Here is a 19,452-nt window from a genome sequence, read left to right as displayed (position 1 = left end):
CCCCCCCATACATGAGGTATTTCATGATCAAAGTATTGAAATCAACCCTGCCAAAGCAACATTATTTGAGCAGTCAAGTTAAGCACATGCACGTTTGAAGGATCAGCTCTTAATGAGGTTTTTTTGGTTGTTTTTTGGCACGAATACAACAAACACTTCAACACAAATATAACTCTGCCCATGCAAAGTGAAGAGCTCTGCTCATGTAATTAGCATCTACAAGCACAAGCATTTGTTCGTAAGAATCAAACAAATCACTATTTATTTATTAGATTATTTCATAAATAGGCCAATTAGTTATGTAATATGTTGCCCTTCACTTTTCGGTTTCACTGAAATGACAGATTGTTGGTCAAATCTTGGTGGGTGGCACACAAAACTCAACAAATCCTAAAGAAAACCAGTGTACTGCCATTCCAGTCAGCAAGGCTGCAGACAAACCCGTATCTTTAACTCGGTCATCACAACCTCAACTGTTTGATGTGCATCAGCACAGTAAAGCCTATTAACTCATTAGGGTCCTTCTGAAAATAAAAACCCATCACTGGTCACCCAGGTTAGTTTAAATTTCCAAAGCTGGCTCTAAATTTATCAAATTTGATTTGAAACTGAAGGCGACTGACATGTTTTGCAGTAATCTGTCACTTCCTAAGAAATCTGATGTTAGAAGTATTTCCCAGATGTGGGTGAAGATTTCCAGATGAAGAGAGAGAGCAAGAGATATGTGTTCCTGACCAAAAGCTGCTGACTGTCTGCATTAAACAGCATTTGTCCAGGATGTGGCAGGCAAGAGACCTGAGGCTGGGTTCTTGGTGCTACAGCAAAGTGCCTGGTCAAAACACACTTGGCTGCTCTGGGATGATTTTTCCCCAACATTGTTACATTTATGCTTTCAAAAGGCCCAGTTTTGCTTCTGTATATAAAAAATAAAGTTTTAAATCTAGCATTTTGTACCAAAATAAACTGGGTGTTTTGACCGGTCACAGATACAAGCAACCAGGCTCCCAGTGCATCTCTTGAACTGCCAATGCACAACAGAAGCTTAACACAAATTTTTTGTAATATTCCATATAAAAGCTTACTTAAGTATCTCCTTCGAACTCCAATGAGTATCTGCCATATCTCAGACTACTCTTCTCCTTTTCTGTGTATTTTCCACATTCATAACCATTTTTAACTTACTTATGGCATCAATAAACTACATGAGGAGCAAGGCGACTGACACGGGAAAAGCAAACCTAACACAAAAGGTCTCCAATATATACTGCAATGTTTTCAGGAACAAACAGTAACTACAGAAACATCATGGAAATAATACAGGCAATAAATTGAAGCTATGTGAATATTCATTTTTATTTTCAAGACAACTCCTGAAATTATGAGGTCAGTTTGGCTTTGTTTATCTCTCATCACTTTCCCACCTTGTCAGAAGCTAGTGCAAAACCACTGCAGTCAATGCTCTCTTGCTAGTGTGGATTAATAGATTTGTGTTAATTGCAGCCATCTACATAAAAATATTTTCTAGTATTCTTCTATAGGACTTCTACTGACAATGAACTTGTGAACACACAGATAAAGTAAAAATAAACAATTTTTTTTACAAGAAAACTTACCTTGCAGCACACTTTTAGCAGTTGTCATGAAGACATCTGATTGCTTCCAACGGCTTTGATCTTGCTATCATGCAGCAGCTCCTGACTGAAACAAGTGACCTCAGGGGAACTGGGAAGGAATGAGGATCACTCAGCTCAGAAAGAGTGTCCTCACATCAGACATGCTTTTTCATACTCTATTTACTTTCAGGCTGGGCTGTGTGAAATATCAAATCTCTGCAGCTCCAGCTAATGGGATGGGAGTTATCTGCTCTTCAAAGGTTCATGCTTCTCAGCTGCAGATGGGACAGCAGGATAACTTCACCTTGGTTCTGCGAGGAACAAGCAACAGCAAAATAACAGAAAGGCAACTAGCCAGCTTATTGCTTTCAGCTTCCAGACGGGGAGAAAACTAGCAGAAGAAAAAGCCTTAGACAATGTATGTTCTTTTTGTGGCATTTGCCATTTATTTCAAAAGCAGGAGCTCAGCCCCGGTAAGCATCAAGTGATGAATGAGTTGCTTGTCCTGGCTAAGTGTTGAGCTTAGATCTTGGGACAGAAGCTAACAAGAAATATCATTGAAAATACAGCACCTGTTGACATTTTCCAATATGCACTGACCTTTCCAGTACCATTACATTTGGCTCCGCAGCACAATTACATTATTTCAGCTCTACCTATCGATAAGATCCTCATTATCTGAATCCCATCAAAATCTCTGCACTTCTACTGAGAGCAGAGAAAAGGACACTACTGAAAGAGGGCTGTCTGAAAAAAAGTGCCAGTTCAGTGACACCAGAAAGACCCCCACTTTGCTGCCGGGGTTAATTGCTCACACCACCGCACTGCAACCTGGCCAGGTATGTACAGCACAGAGACTGACAACTGACGCGAGGACAGCTCGTGGTGACAGGGACAGCAGTAGGCAGCTAAAGAGCACCAAATGCAATATTCAAGAACAGAGTATAAAATATGAATCTTGTAATCACAAGCACACCTGCAAACCAGAAATCATTTTGTGATATGTGAGAAGAGTCCAAGATAATTTATCAGTCAGAAAACAACCCCCCGTATTCTCCATTGTTTAACCATCCTTATGAGGTTACAATGATTAGTTTTATTTCTAGCAAACCTACAAATTTGCTTTCCTTCACTTCCCCTCCTCTATGTACATCTGCTTAATATGCAAAGGTAATGCATTTTATTGAAGAAATAAGGAAGATCTGCATTAAGTCACGTCTGCTTCAGAACTCAGTTGACTCCCCACCAGCTGGAATCTATTATTTGATTAAAAATGCTGTTGTGCCAGCTGCCAGGCAGCACGTCTCGCTACCCTGACTCCTGGTGGAATTAAATCCATACTAAAAAAGTAGTCTAGCATGAATCAGCCTCTTCTCAATATTAATGCATACCTGGAAAATAAAAGCATTAAAAAACAACCCAGCCCTCCTAGACCTGGCTACCCCAATCTCTAACGCAGAAGGTGCTCAGTAGGGAAGAACTTCAAATTTTGTGTATTACAAGGTAGTAATTTCATAAGGCAATGTCCGAATTATATGCCCAGGTTTGTGTTTAAGAGTGCTCTCTCTTTACCACAAAAACAAACCAAACTCCTCTTCCAACAGGAACAGTCCTAAAATAAGAGATGGTTGCTGAGTTTAAAGAATTAACAGCTCTTGTATCTCACTGATACAGTGAAGTATTTACTAGCGGAGGGTAATTATTATGGAATGTACCCAGAGCAAAAAGTAATTTATAGTTAAGTCTGTTACTGCTAATTTAGTTAGAACGAGAGACTGTGTCAGGCAAAAAAGCCCATTTAGTTTGAGAGGGACTTGCGCCTGATGTGGACCGCAGGAACATATGACAAGAGTATATGCTGTGAATAAGCACTTAAAATGTTGCTCAGCTCCTTGCAGTGCAAGAGCATTAAAAGCTTCAAGGCAATCATTTGCAAAAGCGTGCTTAAAAGGCCTCTAAATAGAAACATAGCAATGGTATATTGACAGGACCAATTCTTCCCATTTTCTTTTTCAGTTACTCAAAGCAAGCTGCAGACTACAGCTTCGCTAGCTCTGAAAAAAAGTCCATCAGCAGCTCTACAGCAAGTTTACACTCAATGGGATGTCTGCAGCTTCCTTTGTTCAGTGGATAGCCCTAAAGCCTGAGCGTGGCAGAGAGTAGCCCAGAGTCCGCACTGCAGAAAATGCTTTGCTGACAGTGTCTGCGGGGAGGCACGTCCCTGCTCATGGAGTCCTGCGGGCACCGAACTCCTCTTCAACCCCGAACAGCGATGTCCAGTTCAGACTCTCTGGAGAAACAAAAATAAACTAACTTCGCTGCATGTTCAGAGATCTTCCTTTCAAATGTATGTCAATTCAGTTTGGAAAAGCTTGACCTCATCCTTCTGATTTTGATTTCTTAGCACCAATTAAAAACACCAGTGTTACCAACATTCTTCTCTTACTAAATCAAAAACGCTGCAGCTACTGGGATGAAAATTAACTCCATCCCAGCCGAACCCAGGACAGCAAGAAATGTATTATTTCATATATTTTTAGAGACTGAGCTTTGTATATTTTAACTTTTCACTCTACAACCTCTTTCACACCAGTAAAAAGTGTTGTAGTGTAGCCCCATCTATGCTTCTTCAAGCACCAGTTAGAAATGCATTACACGTGCACATACTGACAAGCATCCCGCAAATGCAAAAAACAGTGTTCCCCGGGGTCAGTACTGGGCCCAGTCTTGTTCAACATATTCATCAATTACCTGGATGTAGGGACAGAGTGTACCCTCAGCAAGTTTGCTGATGACACAAAACTGGGAGGAGTGGTGGATACACCAGAAGGCTGTGCTGCCATTCAGTGAGACCTGGACAGGCTGGAGAGCTGGGCAGAGAGGAACCTGATGAAATTCAACAAGGTCAAGTGCAGGGTCCTGCACCTGGGGAAGAACAGCCCCATGCACCAGTACAGGCTCAGGGCGGACCTGCTGGAAAGCAGCTCTGGGAGAGAGGGACCTGGGTGTGCTGGTGGACGACAAGTTGACCATGAGCCAGCAGTGTGCCCTGGCTGCCAAGAAAGCTAATGGGATCCTGAGGTGCATCAAGAAGAGTGTGGCCAGCAGGTCGAGAGAGGTTCTCCTCCCCCTCTACTCTGCACTAGTGAGGTCCCATCTGGAGTACTGCGTCCAGTTCTGGGCTCCCCAGTTCAGGGGAGATGAGGAACTACTGGAGACAGTCCAGCGAAGGGCTATGAAGATGATTAGGAAACTGGAGCATCTCTCCTACGAGGAAAGGCTGAGGATGCTGGGCTTGTTTAGCCTGGAGAAGAGAAGGCTGAGAAGGGATCTTATGAATGTTGATAAATACCTGAAGGGTGGGTGTCAACAGGACGGGGCCAGACTCTTTTCAGTGGTGCCCAGCGACAGGACAAGGGGCAATGGGCACAAACTGAAGCATAGCAAGTTCCATCTGAATATGAGGAAGAACTTCTTCACTCTGAGGGTGACGGAGCACTGGAACAGGCTGCCCAGGGAGGTTTTGGAGTCTCCTTCTCTGGAGATATTCAAGACCCGCCTGGACGTGGTCCTGTGCAGCCTGCTGTAGGTGAACCTGCTTTAGCAGGAGAGTTGAACTAGATGACCCACAGAGGTCCCTTCCAACCCCAAACATTCTGTGATTCTGTAATTCTGTGTAATATTTATGTGCTTTTCCTATTCACTAACTTACCTGGCAGCATACACCCGCAACCTCAATCCACCATCAAATAAGTCAACCTGTCATAGATACATTCCTCTTGTCTATCATGCAAGATGGAGATACTCTCCATGCCAAAGACACAAAGTACCTGGACCTCCAACAGTACCTGCTTTACTGAGAGACAGCAATGGTTCATCTAAAGACATCACAAAGAGATCACCACTGAAAAGGAAGTTTAGTTTCTGCTTGGTATACGCTATTTGTCTCAAAAGTGTCACAGACAGTGACCTTTAAAATCTTGATCTTCCCATACACCAGAAAAAGCCATACATTGAGATTTAGCATGATTTCATTAAAGGAACACCATCAAACCCTGTATAATAAGAGTACAGTGCCCAGATTTGCCAACAGAGACATTTAAAAATAGATTTAATGGCAATTACAATATTCCTATCCCAAACAGTAGCTAAAACTTCATCCCACCCTATGCTGGCATGTAGTGTGTGTAGGCCTCAAATTTCAATAAAAGGAAGCAAATGCTTTTAACAGCACACAGAGTTTTTATGAGATGTGCCATCTACAGGTAGACTACTGTCCCTCAATAAACATTTGCTGACTAAATGTGCTATTCCAATTAACATAACCCTTATTGAAATGATAAAAGATACTTAAGTTTAGCTTAAATTTTAAGAAAACTACTGAGTAGTAACAGCAGTAAGTCATTTTATGTAAAAAAAATCTTTAATATTTATACCAATATTTGTATTTCAATAGTATTGGTGTAACAACCCTTCATACATGTTGCAGGTGTGGAGGAACCTTTTGTAGTCCCAGTGCAAACCCACCCCAATCTGCCCAGGCTGACGCTCTCGCACCAGCAGCAGCCAGACTTTAATTGGCAACGTAAGTTCTGGCAAAGAGCTCCTATGGATGCTTGGGAAAACACTGAGCAAATGTCCCGTCCATACTGAAACCTCCCATCTGCCAAGCTCTTGATCTGCAGCAGTGCTGAACATACACCTGAAAATGGAAGATCTGATATTAAATAGTGAGGAACACCACAAGCCCTTAAGAAGAAACATAAATCTGTATTTCAGCTCAGACATTCAAAATTAATAGAAATATTTTAAGAACATTCCTTATTAAGGACATACGCCTTCAATTTTCACCTTTGCCATATAATAACAACATTCATTTTCCTCACTTTGTGCTGAGAAAAAGCCTATGAAAGTTGTGAAGCACTGAGCCATCACAGTTATTTTCTCTTCTCTGCGTTACGGTAGCATTTAGGAGCCCCAGGCTGCCATACAGGCACACTGGAGGCTGTGCTCAGAGAGAACAAAGAAGATGGTTCTTGCCTTGGAGAGTCACATTTAAACATAAAAAACCCACCAGTAAGTGGATGTGGATGGTTGACAAGGAAGCAAGAGGAGACAAAGAGACTGCATCAGCCAACACAAGAGGCCGTGGCTGTAACCCATCGCTAACCTACTTTTTTTTTTTTCAGGGATTATGGCAGAGGAGAGTTTAAGAAGGGATTTAAAAGCAGAAAATGAGGTTAAGTGTGTTGATGTCTGCCCACAACTCACCCTTAACATCAGCAGTAGCAACGAATAAAGCCCACAGATGCTGGTTTGGATACACGGCAGGTCAGTGGTGAAGCTGATACTGCAGGTGAACTGGAGGGATGTGTGGACAGATGGGCCAAAAGGGCTTTGGATATGAAATCAGGCTGCTTCTTACTACCATTATTATAAGAGAGAGAGATGAATATTACAGAAATGCTCACAGAAAACATATTTCTTTTTACAGCAGGTTTGAACAACCTAAAAGCTACACAAGCTGTATGTGGACCACGCTTGACAGTGGACTGAGGAGTGGCATTGCTTCATGACCACAGGCATCCCTAGGGCTGGCTCCTAAGCACTGCTCAGTCCACAGACATCTCTGGAGGAAAAAGCACGCCTTATCTGACACCCTACACAGTTGATTTTTTAAGCCTGGGACATCATTAGCTAAGCTGGTTGTTTTCAGGAGTTATCATCTTCCAATGACTCCTAAAGTATCTGTATGCAACAGTCAGAAACTTCTGTGTTCCATGACTAATTTGGTCTTTTATAAATTGATTTATATATGTACATGCCATTTAATTCTGTCAGAAAATATTTCAGACAATATTTTTTCTGTTGTCTCCTTAGCTCAGCCATTTTACCAAGTGAAGAGAGCAGAGGCATCTGGAGTCCATTTGAGCTCAGTAACAAACCTTGGTCTTAAAACATATTTGCCTTTCAGGAGATGAGTCTCAACAGCAGTGCTGCCTTTTCTCCAGCTGACCCGTGAGATGGACCAGTATCTGCCAGCCTCTTACTAAGCCTCTGAATATATCTGTTTGGTGAGGCAAGGTGTTTCACCAAAGACATGTTGACATTAGGTAAATTATTGTTTAGAGAAAAAAAAGGTAGAAACAGAAAAAGGCAGCAGACATCTTCCTCCCATACATGACCTTTTTAATGGTGGTTTCCAAATCAATCACTTTTCATCAAAAATTTCAGCAAAGCATCAGAAGAAAGCGATTTTAGGAACACAACAACATCACAAAATTAAGAAAACTCTTTTTGCTGTACTGTATTCAGATAAACCTTAACAAAGAAATACCTGTTAAAAATATGGCTTATCTTTCATTTTTTTTGCTCGGTGCTCTTCACTATGTCCTTTAAAAGCTATTAACAATCAACACCCAAAGGAAACGTGTAGATGTGGCACTTCAGGACATGGTTTAGCAGGCATGGTGGTGTTGGACTGACGGTTGGACTTGATGATCTTAGAGGTCTTTTCCAACCTTAATGATTCTGTGAAAGCCAGTAGGTAACGTACTAGCTTGCTAATGTATCCCTGTCCCACACAACTGTAGGCTGGAAGAGCGCACCGAGACCCAGCATCCTGATAAGCAGAACACTGCACCCAGTCCAGCCCAGTCAGTCGTCTGCAGCGAGCGACCCCGCAGAGCAGCGCCTGGCTCCGGGAGAGCGGCACTGCTTTCCAGGCCCCGCCGGCTGCAGGGATAACATCTCCACTGACTCGAAGGGAGACACTGCGCTCACGTGAGGACCCAGCTGCTCAACGTGCTTGTCTCGGCCTGAAGCTGAATTCCACCCCACAACTGGGTACCTACACTCCCTTCAGACTACAGCATCCCATAAGGCTCTTATCAGATGCAACTGACAGTAAAATAAAATAAGCCTCCAAAACGTGTTAAATGGACCATGTCCTAAAAGCAGCTACTTCCCTCCCCTGACGAGCAGCAGACCTTGGGTGATCAGCTCTGGTGCAGGCACCCTCTGTCCGAGTGTTCTGAAGACCACTCCAGGCTGGTGAAGCAGAAAATCCGTGCATTCATGTTTTAGTGCTTTATCCGAGGGTGGGTATTTTTCCGCTGTCAAAAGCAAAGAGTTATGTTCCTGACAACAGTAAAGACAGAACTAAATTAAGAAAATGGAGCTTAGAGAGGCAGAGAGCGATTCAGCTGAGCTTTGGATGAATAAACCTTATTAACTGACTGGCTACCAGCTATCTAAATAGATTAAAAGAATTATTATTACAGCTTGAGTTTAACAGTTTGGAAAAGTGACATTTAAAGTTGCTACTTCAGACATCCTTAATGTTATGCAGTAAATTTGTCATTTAAAACTTACTTGTAAATACACTGTGACTCTTGCAAGTTAATGGCAGCATTCAGAAATATTGGCAAGAGCAGATCAAAATACATCAATTTTTGAGAAATTAAGTATTTTCATGACTTCATGTTCTCATCAGACAGCAACTATAAAAAATGTGCCCACTGCAACATGTACAATAGCCCAGAAAAACGTAATTTTTGCAATGCTTTCTTCAGATCGAGTCAAATGAAATTAGATTTTCAAACCCATGAAAGACAGGCATATGAAAACACCGTAGTGCTTTCCCAATGCAATCTTCACTTCACACCACTAAATGTGAAAGTTCATACATTTGATTTCCTAGAAGATACCAATGAGGTATCATATTTTCCCCTTCTTTTTAAAGGCCACTTTCTGGGAAAAAAAACATATATGCGCGCATGCTTCAGGCACTCATTCTGGATGGACGCAGATTATGCTGTCCCAGTTGAGTGATTTAAAATTGCATTTATTGTGATGTTTGGTGACTGAAGAGGTCAAAGCCTTCTCTGAGGAAAACAACTATAAGGTGCTCTGCAGACCAGTTTAAGGAATAGGTGTTAACTTCTTGGCTTCACGAGGTTAATATGTACCTCGGATTCACTGTAAATAAGATGACCTTCTTATTAACCAAGAGAAAGACAGTAACTTGCATGTCTATAGAGCAGAAATAAATTATTTTCTTACATTTCCCCTCCCCCCTCAACATATGCAAAGCAAATTTTGACATTCCTAACCCTATATATCAAAGAACATTTAGGTTCAAAGTCAAGTACTGGAAAGTCAAGAAATGCCAGAACGAATTTAGTTCAGCTCCCTTGTGTTTATACATTAAGATGAAATATTTAATTACATGGTGACATGCTGTTTTTTTGACTGCATTATCTGTGTTTTAAATAATTCCATAGTTGCTTGATTTGACAAGATATTCAGATGTCTATCACCTCATTTAAAATACAATACTTCAATAATTAAAGTTACTTATCTTGCTGAGAGAAATATAAGGTCAGATAGAATTTTTTCTAAGAATACGTGTGAGTTAGATCTATTTTCTTTTTCTCAGTAGACAAAACATTTTTGGAAATAAAATATATCTTCCACCAGCGAATACTGCTTGATAGTACGCTGTGATCTAATTTTAAATGAACACAACTAGAACAGATCTCCTTTTGCATAATTTTTTTCAAACAGGTCTATCACAATGACTAGCTTATCAAAATACATCAAGTCACATTCTAAAAATGCTAGTTATTTATTATTTTAATCTGCTGTACAGACATCAGTCTCACACTCCGTTAGAATAAGTGGTTACGAATCATACACGTTTTAGGAATATCTGGCTCTCTGAACAACGCTCGGGTTTTAAATCTTTATTGATAAAAATATCATGCTTCCAACAGAAATCTACACACAAATGTGTAAATTAGGGCTAAGAGCAGCAAGCCTGCTTTACGGCTGAGAGGTGTCTGGGCTTGGCTAGCTGCCTTCTCTGCCTACTTCCACCTTGGCTCAGATACGTGGAATAAAGATGAATGAAAATTTAAGCCTGCAGTTTTAGTAGTCACTATTTGTTATTTAAATTTCCTTTCCCACACTGAACGATTGCAGGAACGTGTGCTCAGAATTAAAAGGCTGCTCTTTAGCATCAGCACATTGCTTTCTTGGGGTCCTCGCAAAGCTTTTCACGTTGTTTCTGGACTACAGCTCTACACCCCTCTAACGGCCTGTCAAGACATCATTTCTGCTTTATGAATAAATCATATGATGCCCAGGGGAAACGTTGGGCTAAGACAAAAAAAATCAATATGTGTCTAGCACGTGCTAGGCAGTTGTTCAGCTGAAGTCTGTCTCAAATATGTGGAGTAATTTTAATAACAAAACAAATGCTTTCTAAACTGAGCTTAAAGAAGGGTTATTAAGAAAGCACTACCACTATGTCACTGTGTATCCTATTTGAAGAATAAGAATATTAACCTCCTAAAATATTAATAAATATTCTGATTGCAAAGTATTTGGTGATTACTTGTCTACAAATTCCAAATATTCGTGTTACAGAGATACGGTAGCAACTGGTTTTTTACTCTTTTCCTCTTGGAGTAGATTTGGTGCACATCTGCGTAGTAAAGCTGCTACTACAACTGACTTATATTTTAAAAACAATTTCTTCCGAAATTGCCTTTTTTTTTTTTTTGCAGAGGGCCTGGGATCAAAAGTGAAACAAAAGCAGGGTAAATAAATCATTCATGCAGCTCCCTAATTGCCACAGGCATTACTGCAACATACGTCCATTTTTGGAGTGGGCACAGTTCGTGGTTCAGACACCCACCAGTGCAGCCCTGCAGATGCAAACCCACCGCAGGAGTATGCGAATCCTTCCACTGCCATAGGATGGATCTAAATAAAACAACCTTAACTCCTGTGGTGAGCTGGTTCTTTAACTCCTTTACATTACAACCGAGAAGGGGTTATGTTAAACACACCACACATCGAGCAGCACCATAGGAATCGCTGCTTGCTTGCTTCCCCATGGCTCACTGAAGGTGGACCTGCATAAGCTGGACCCCTGCACCTCCCTCCTTCCACCTCCGTGTCCTCCAGCACCAGGAAAGCCTGGGCTGTGCCAGGAGGCAGCGCTCAGACCCTGCTGACCACAGGTCACCTCCCTACCCAGCTCACTGAGGACGAAGTCTCACGGATCCTCACATCCTCAAAGACGTCGCCTCCCCACCATGCTCCTCGCAAACATCGACCTCACGCTGGAAACCTGTGAGGAGGTGGCTGGGTTATTTTGGGACGGGGGGCAAGCTGCTGGTGCTCGCCGCCAGCAGCCCTCGCAGCAGCCACAGGCACCCAAGCTCAGCAGCATGGCCACACAAACAGCAAAGGAGGAAGAAAACCAAGAGGTAAAGGCAAGACGGCAAGCTGCAGGCAGACCCACAGATGACCTCTGAAATCACCGACTCCAAGTGACCAACATCCAGCCCAGGGACATTGCTCTCAAAGGGGTTTTTTTGTCACCACCCCCACCCCCCCCCCCCCCGCTGTAATGCAGACCTTTTAGTGCAGATCCTCCCCTCGGGAGCATGCTGACAAGGCGGCTCCTCCTGTTACGTTCAGTGTAATGAAAAGCACAAACTTCATGTATTTATGGCCCTCCCAGATTGAGGAGCTGCAGCTGAGTGCCCTTGCCTGGGGGTGCTTGCTTGTGCAGGAGAGCCGGCCATCTGGAAGGGCAATCTAAAGAACGCAGAGGGAAAACCTGACGTCTCGGGGAAGGAAGCCTGCAGACGTGCAGAAGCTACCGCTGACGGCGGCGGAGAGAAGAGATGTCTTGAGGCTCACACTAGCCACCATGGTGGGGCCCATTAGCATCAACACAGACAGAAAAATGCTTTTACCAACTCAAAGAAAGCGAAATGCTAAAGACAAGGAGAGGGCGCTTTAACAAAGAAAAAGGAACCAAAAAACCCACTCAAGCAAAAAGGAGAAAGCTCTGGCTGAAGCTTTTATGGGTTTTTATTTATGCTGAATATATCACAGAATCATTGAATGCTTTGGGTTGGAAGGGACTTTTAGAGTTCATCTAGCCTAACCACCCTGCAGTGAGCAGGGACATCTTCCACTAGACCAGGTTGCTCAGAGCCCCGTCCAACTTGGCCTTGAATTTTTTCAGGGATGGGGCCTCCACTACCTCTCTGGGCAACCTGTTCCAGTGTTTCACCACCCTCACTGAAAAAAATTTCTTCCTTATATCCAGTCTAAATCTACCCTCCCAAGCTCCCAAGCCCTGGGCGCGGTGGTAGACTGTTTGCATGTGAACGTTCTTAGGGAAACAGGCAAGATGGAAACCGAAAGCAAAGCAGCTGTCCCTGAGTAACTTCCAACACAGGCAAGCTGTAAATGTGACGCACCAAACCATGTGTCCTGTGGACCGGAGCCGCTCTGAAAGAAGTGCCTCATCATCCCTTCTCGCTGCCTTTCTCATGACAGCTCAGATGTCAGGAAGCCCTCTCCCACCGGCACCTCGCTCCCACATTCTCCTGCCTCCGCCACGCCAACGCCATGCCAGAAAACCCAGAGCAGAGATACAGGAGCACGGCAGACCACTGCGAAGCCCAGCAATGGCCACCACACACATCAGACCAGGCCTGCGTGTCCTCCGCGAGATGCAGGTTTGCAGGGGAGGGCAGGCAAACACCTCAGCTGTCCTGCTACAGAGACCTACCCAAGAGACCCGTGCCCTGCTCTTCAGCCCTCACACACTCTTCACGCCACAACATCTACCACAGGAAACCGCCGCTCGTCCGCTTCTAACAAAATGACTGCACGATGCGTATTTCTGCCAACCTTCGGGTGACACAACCACTTGACCTTGGACATTTGACCAATGACCGCGTGACTCGCATTTTCTTATGCTTTTTATGCTATTTAAATGAATAACTGCGCTTCCTAAAACTGGCACTGGCTGCAACCTCTCGACCTCGACGTGACAGAGCCATACTAAGCTTGGGGAGGAAGCCCTCAGTGAAACACCCAGACCCATCTGCGCATGCAGTGCCAGGAGATGTGGTTCCACACTGAGAGACCCTCAGCAGCCTGACTGGCTGAAAGAAGTCCTCAGTTCACCTCCTTTATCACCAGCCATGCTTGCCTTCCCCACCACCATCTGAAGGTACTTCCTCTGGTCACTCTCTAAACCATACCTGTCAAGTGACCCATGGAGGGGTTGTTTTGTTTTTACACAGTCAAAAATCCCATGCTGCCAGGCTAAAGTTGGATACTACTTCTCCACCAACACAGCTGGTTGAAAGGACCCCGTCCTCACCTTCTAGCCTCACTCAAGGCCTAACAGCTGTTACTGGGCCATACTATAAACAGGATCAGAGTACATCCAGATTTTTAAAAGACCTTAGAGCCCCAGTAAAACAGTATTATTTTTTTTTTTAGCTCCAAGATGTGCAACTTTTTTGAACTGGAGGGATGATTGGCTGCACCTGCAGCTGTGCTCAGACGGCAGTGCGCAGCCATCTAACGCTGACGGAGGATTACACGGCACGAGAGCCTGTTCACATTTTCTGATTTCCTGCGCAAGAGTTCAGGTTATCCAGGTCGTTTAGACACGCATCAGAGTCATCAACACATTTTTACTGCAACCAGAATCTCCAAAACGATGAGCTAGTCAACAGGGAAATGAGAGAGAAACCCCCCCACACTTATCAGAGGTGTTTCATTTCCAGATCTGAGCATCTGTTACAGAGAATGAGAGTTCAGAACTAAAACGCTTCACCTTTTGACACATTTAAAGACAACGATCGCAGTCCTCTGGGTTCCACAAGGTAAGACCTCAGAAGCACGAGTGGTATTGAATTGATTTTACATTAATTTTACCTCTAAAGTGTCTGGTCAAGCTCATGGATTTCTACACTCATTTTAAAAACAAGTACTACCAAGAAGCAATTTTTCTATGAATCATGTCAGTTATATTTATGCATTTCTCATGGGCTCAAGATCTGGGATCGAAGCATCTCTGTACTATGTATACATAACAAAAAGAGACTGAGAGAGGGACTTGGAGTATATCCACACAAACTCATACAACCAGTCACTGCAGCTCAGGAGGCACCTGCTCAGACAAGTTATGGTAACCCAGTACGTTACCAGAGATGCGCTCTCCGTTTCTGCAAAGGGAAAGTTAAACCAGTAAGCTTGTCTGAGCAAACTGACTATGCTTTAGGAAAAGCTAGGAACGTGCCCCAGGTCAGTTAGTGCAACGTGGTTACCTTGAAAGTTTTTTGCTTGTGGTATTATCAACATGCCTTAAGTAAAGACCACCTGCTTGGTATGCAGTAGTAAAGCACTGATTCCCTGGAAAGCTTCAAGGCTATCGCTGTGCTAAGGAAGGGACCAAAAATCTTCCCAGTATTTCTCAACTCCGCCACAAATTGTGCACATTACACACAATCAAATCCAGGCCGGTATCGTATCATCACTTCTTTGAAACAGCCACCCAGCAAGGCTCGGGATACTTGGAATAAAAAAATAACTGCAGTGTTTGAAAATTCACCATCTGCCAAGTGTTGGGAGATGTTAATTGTTTCAATGGCAACCCAACACAAATCTGATGTTGCTCAAATCTCATCAGACCTCCAGTAAATGCATGCCAGTACCAACAGCCTACATACTGAAGCCTGGATCTCATCAGTCTCCATGCGAAGGTACCAGATATGCTTTGCAGACCGCACGCCCCGACTAACCACCTAACCACAGTATTCTCTTCCACACCCTCTGCAGGGGGATAGCTTTGTAACTTGAACATGAAATACCAACCCCCAGCTGTCTATTCAGTTATTTAGTTTCTGCCCATACCCACGGAGACCTCATTAGCTACACTTCTGAAACAGGCTTTGAAACAAGCACATGTGACATACAGATCTGCAGCATCTACAGCAATTGCAACAGCAGAAACAGCTTTTAAAAACTTGGCTAAGTGAGGAAAGACAGTGATTTCCAATGAAGCAGTCATCGCTCTGCTTGACCAAAACAGACCCACTGACCAAAACTCCCATCACCTGGGCCAGGAAAGCCTGTGCCAGCACTGCAGAGCACGTGGTGCCTCTCGCACAGCTCCAGGAAGACCACCAGTTAGAAAACTGGGATGCTGAGGGGTAAGGAAAGACTTTCTGAACGACCACATACAAACCCATACCCAGCCGATTTTACCTTCCAGCTGGGACTGGTACTGCTGCTTTCTATGACACAAAAACAATAACTGCATTTCCAAAATATGTAACGTCTTTATTCTGTACACATACACACATAGACGCAATCATCTCACGTAGCACATCATGGATCATCAAGCTGTAAGCAACAGCTTCTGTAAAAGCTATTTGTAACGTTGCTGCTACCCAGTTTAATTGCTTAGCTCTGGCACATTCATAAATTACAGGGGTCTTCAGAAAGCTGGACTAAAGCCAAGCTGACCACCACAGGAAACAAAAAGCAGTTGCATAAATAATTACCTTAGGGTCTCTGTTGAGCTTGATGTTCAAGTGTTACACAGTATTGACAAATGTTTCCTCCTAGGCAAAAATAAAAAAAGAAAAATTCACAATTCTGAATTCAATTATGCCACACTACGAGAATATAACAGACAATATACATTATCCTCTGTTTTTTCAAATTTAAAATCATATCCAGAGAAAAGTACTTTAGAAAAATACCTCCTTCTTGTATTTAAAATACCCAAGAGTAACTAATACAGTTTTTAAACTCCTTTTTATTACTTTTGTCTGTTTAAAATCTTCTGATTTTCAAAGATCTGATAAAGAAGTTAGGCTGAGAATTAGGACGTTTTTATTCTCTCACCTACGTGATGTTGCCAATAATATGGATTTCATAGACCAAATCAGAATTAAAGGCTCCTATATGTAAACTCAGGGTAATTTATAGCCATGGAGTGACACTGTCTACAGAGAGATTTCTGCAACTTTGTGGGTTTTATGTGCAGAAACTCATTGTTATTTAGTAATTGTACTGGCTTGGTATCTAAAGAAAGAGCATCCAAGTCAGTGATGAAAGATTTACTAGAAACAGAGAGAGGTGAAGAGGTTGCAAACTTTCCATTAGCACCAGCCTTGCAACACATGCTTTTAGTTACAGGATAACAGAGTGGCCATGTGGTTGCAATCCACCCTGCAATGCCTACATAATAAAAATGCTGATCTTCTCAGGCTGATCTTCTTTCCATTGCCTACGCGAAAAATTAAACTAGCTTCATTTGTAAAATGACTTAGCTAGAAGAAAGCCCCTTTCTTTCCCTGGATGTTTATTTCCGATTTAAAGGGTCTTACACCGTTAACTTTGTAGGGAACTGGCTTGCTACAGTACTGTTAGACTAGTTGAAACCAAAGTTAGAGCGTATCTAGAGCAAGTGATTGCAAAAACTTATTTAAAGGACTTTCCAAATTAATTTAATTAAAACTACTGTCCAATTCTTCAAACAAATTAGGCTGTACGGTGCTAACGAGTCAGATTAGGAAACCTAATTACCACCAGAGTAAGCAGAAATAGATATAAAATAGACTATTTCTGAAGGAATATGCCATTTCTTCTACACCATTAATTTTCAGAAGAGACTCAAGTCTCTAAAGCAGCTTAAGAAATCAGAGATCCTGTCAGGCTAGCTGCTTGTTCAGACCACAGAAAGATATACTTATTCAATTACTTTCTTTTGACGTAAACCCAAATTAATATCGGTATAAGCACATATTACAACTCAAACTTTTTGCACAGAGACAGAAATAATTTCATTTTTTGTAAGCATTAACCAGTTGCTTTGCTCGCTCAGCCCCCCCAGCCCTCACTGGTGTAGCCTACTAAAAATAAGCAGTGCAAGCTCCCGGAGAACTGTTGCTTAGCTACATTCTCAATTATCACAATGCTGCCCTTACTCATTCAGTGTCAAGGTCAAAGCAATTGTTTCTTTACTTTAGTGATGAAGTATCCTGTTTATAACAATCTTATCTGTTTCCTACTCGGTAAAATATTGCACATTTCAGTCAATCATTGCTGGATAGTCCTCCAGAGAGACAAAGTGTGAGAACATAACTGGCAGCGTTAATTTTCGCGGCTAACGGAGAGCTTTTTTCCCAACTCCACCCAGAATGCCAACTGCCTCACACCGACACACAGGCAACCAATTATACCAAGATTTCTTTCCTTCTTTGCTGTAGCCAGGCAAGTATGGCAGAAACACGGTAGCTGTGTATTTATTCTTATTCTTCCCCCCATCCAATAACGAGTAAAGCAGCAATTTTTAATTAGCATGTATCTCTAGACAGGGTGGTGGGAAAGCTAAAGCAAAGAAGGAATTTCCACATGAGTTCTAAACACGAGAAGTTTTTGGTTCCTCTTTGCCTTTGAGGGCAGGTGTTTGGCTGCAAAGACTGTGATTCTCCCCAGGCTAGTCCTCGCTGCTGAATATTTCATAGCCCCTGAGAAATGCAGCTGTAATCAACTTGCAAATAATGAAATGGGCAGTGATAATAGAGCAGAGGTAAAGTGCGCCATTAGAAACCATCCGTGCTTTGGCTGCTGCTGCAGTCTTGCTGTAACAATCTATCAGCTTATTTGATAAAATAATAATGCTATCAACTATGAAATCAAAATGAATGATATGCCAAAAAATTCACAAAGTGTCTCAGGTGGCCAACATGAATAACAAAGAGAAAAATTCAGAAAGTATGCCAAAGGAATCGCATTCAAGATTGAAACTCCATTAAATATATTAATCACATGCCAATTACACACAGCCCTGTTAGGGTATTAATAGAATAGTAAGTTAACAAAAGTTACTTAAGGCAGGAAAAGTTTTATAAATATTAAAATAAAACAAAGAAAATACTTAAGAAGCAGTAAATATGCTCATCTTAATCAAAGCTTATGGTGTAACCCAGCTGCTGTCTTCACTTCTTTGTAATAGGATCTTGAGGTTTGAGATTTGGAACCTCAGAAGTTTACGGTGTCCCCTCTGTATTGTTCAGCGCTAGTGAGCACCGAAAGACAGTGAAAGATCAACAGTGAGATGACTATAATGGCATTTCCTGAAGATATGACATGAGCTGTGACTAAGAATTTCACATTGAAAACCAGGATTGCACAAGAGGGGACATGAAACAGGCAGTGATAGGGCGGACAGCCAGACGTATCTGTGAATTTCGCGGGGAAGCTCCACAGAGATTAATTCTTCACCTCACTTCATAAACCCCGCCCAAAACCTGACCGTTCTGATCTGCCCCGGGGTTTCTGAGGAACACAGCACTGACTGCTTGTACAAAGATAAGTTAATGTCACAGATGAGGCTACAGTAATTACATGCTAAAAGGGACAAGTTCATACCTAACTACCCATACACAGTGAGACACCCTACGTGAGTATTTCCTATCAACAATCCTTCTCCACATGTCTTTATGAATTCAGACAGAGGTCTGACTCAGACCACCAGCTCTCTACCCTGATCTGCAATGATTGGCATGGGTAAGCCAAGAAAGGCAGTCTTTATAAGCGAAAGGGCTACCTCCAAACTGCCTCCAGAGCAAGCGTAGTGGTGTCTGAGGCAAACATGCTCTCACAGGCACAGCTTTTGATAACCTCATGGCTTGCTCTGTATCATTAGTACAGGTGAATTCCACTGCACAGCCAGTTTCCAGATGGTATATTACTAGAATAAAAGAATGGAATGGAATAGAATAGAATAGAATAGAATAGAATAGAATAGAATAGAATAGAATAGAATAGAATAGAATAGAATAGAATAGAATAGAATAGAATAGATGGAAAAGATCTACAATGATCATCTAGTCCAACTGCCTGATCACTTCAGGGCTCACCAAAAGTTAAGGCATGTATTAAGGGCATTGTCCAAATGCCTCTTGAACACTGGCAGGCTTGGGGCATCGACCAC

General features: G+C 42.5%; 1 protein-coding gene across 5 annotated transcripts in view; it reads right to left on the bottom strand.

Annotated features, from left to right (window-relative positions):
- Nucleotides 1-19,452, bottom strand: part of PAG1 (phosphoprotein membrane anchor with glycosphingolipid microdomains 1) — a 115,003-nt gene that overhangs the window by 69,975 nt on the left and 25,576 nt on the right. For all 5 annotated transcript variants that reach the window (XM_075415944.1, XM_075415943.1, XM_075415945.1 and 2 more), the window contains exon 2: nt 16,010-16,069. The gene's annotated coding sequence lies outside the window, so the exon portion shown is untranslated. The remainder of the gene's footprint in view (nt 1-16,009; nt 16,070-19,452) is intronic.

The sequence above is a fragment of the Opisthocomus hoazin genome, chromosome 3 (genome assembly GCF_030867145.1).
Source record: "Opisthocomus hoazin isolate bOpiHoa1 chromosome 3, bOpiHoa1.hap1, whole genome shotgun sequence".
NCBI lineage: Eukaryota > Metazoa > Chordata > Aves > Opisthocomiformes > Opisthocomidae > Opisthocomus > Opisthocomus hoazin.
Note: the sequence above shows the minus strand (reverse complement) of the source record. Positions and strands in the feature narration are given on the sequence as shown.